The sequence below is a fragment of the Seriola lalandi genome, unplaced genomic scaffold (assembly GCF_002814215.2).
Source record: "Seriola lalandi dorsalis isolate HSWRI2012SDOR001 ecotype SW California unplaced genomic scaffold, Sedor1 jcf7180002054947, whole genome shotgun sequence".
Classification (NCBI taxonomy): domain Eukaryota; kingdom Metazoa; phylum Chordata; class Actinopteri; order Carangiformes; family Carangidae; genus Seriola; species Seriola lalandi.
In genome coordinates this window covers 1,262,350-1,263,300 of record NW_019525498.1, presented here as the reverse complement: position 1 = coordinate 1,263,300, position 951 = coordinate 1,262,350, and positions in this window count along the sequence as shown.

Here is a 951-nt window from a genome sequence, read left to right as displayed (position 1 = left end):
ACCCCCCCCCCCCCCCCCAAGCTCTTGTGGGTGAGATCATCTTGTAAAACTATAAAATCTAGTTTTTAAGGATTTAGTTTTTTTATATGCCAGCCAGAGGTGGAATGTAACAGTGAGTCCATTCACACGACACGAAAGACTCTTCTTCTCTTCTTCTCCGGAGGTGACACTCGTTTACACGTCATCAGCTGTTTTTTCTTCCAGCTTGTTTTCTTGGCTAGGACCAGTTGCCAGGCAACCAGCAGCGACTCCAGGAAGTTATTGGTCCTGGTCAAGAAATATCAAATGGCTAAAGAAAACAAACAAATAAGTGCGTTTCTCAAAATGTCAAAACATTTCCTTTAAGTATGAATCGGAGGATTTCTATTTCATGCTACTTTATACTTCTGCTGCACCACATGTCATGTCTACATTTAGTTAGGAGCTTCAGATTCTGTTTACGTTGCCAACCGTACAGTATGATCACATCCTTTATGCCTTTATTTGATAGGGAAGGTGGAGAGAGAGAGTGGGGGAGCTGAGGGTCCAGCCGGCTGGGAGTCGAACCTGTGACTCAGGGCTCATTATGCCCGTGTGGTGCGCTCCCCTAACCACGCAGCCGATTTAAAATCTTCTTCTTATCCAGTCATTTTAGTCCACAGTTGAACCCGAACATCACAGCTTTGTTTCAAGTATTTTCTAAAATGAAGTTGATAATAATTATTGCTCTGTTGGACTGAACTCAGGAGCTGCAACAGTAAAATGCTTAGATGTGCGTACACCAATGATAATAATACAGTAGTATATCTATATTTATAACACTATCAAATGGTGGTTTTGCATTCTCTCTTCCTCTTTTCATTCCCTCACATCTTCCTCCTGCGTGGTTATATGAGCAGGATGCATTAAAGAACGCACCCAGTGACTCTTCACTGCAACTGTGTTTGTACTGGACACAGCTGGGTGTGTGTG